This window comes from Chinchilla lanigera, unplaced genomic scaffold (assembly GCF_000276665.1).
Source record: "Chinchilla lanigera isolate Chin_1 unplaced genomic scaffold, ChiLan1.0 scaffold00008, whole genome shotgun sequence".
Taxonomy (NCBI): Eukaryota; Metazoa; Chordata; class Mammalia; order Rodentia; family Chinchillidae; genus Chinchilla; species Chinchilla lanigera.
The window spans coordinates 38,649,895-38,650,099 of record NW_004955409.1 but is presented as its reverse complement, the minus strand read 5'-3'; positions in this window follow the sequence as shown (position 1 = coordinate 38,650,099).

Here is a 205-nt window from a genome sequence, read left to right as displayed (position 1 = left end):
TTCTTGGTTTCCATTGTGTTAATTTCTGCTGTGATCTTTATAATTTCCTCCCTTGTATGGGCTTTGGGTTTCTCTTGCTCTTCTTTTTCTAGAAGGTTGAGCTGTAACATTAGATTGGTTTTTTTGTCCTTGTTCTGTTTTCCTGATGTGAGAATTCACTGCTATTAATTTCCCTTGTTAAGCTGCTTTGTAGCATCCCATAAGA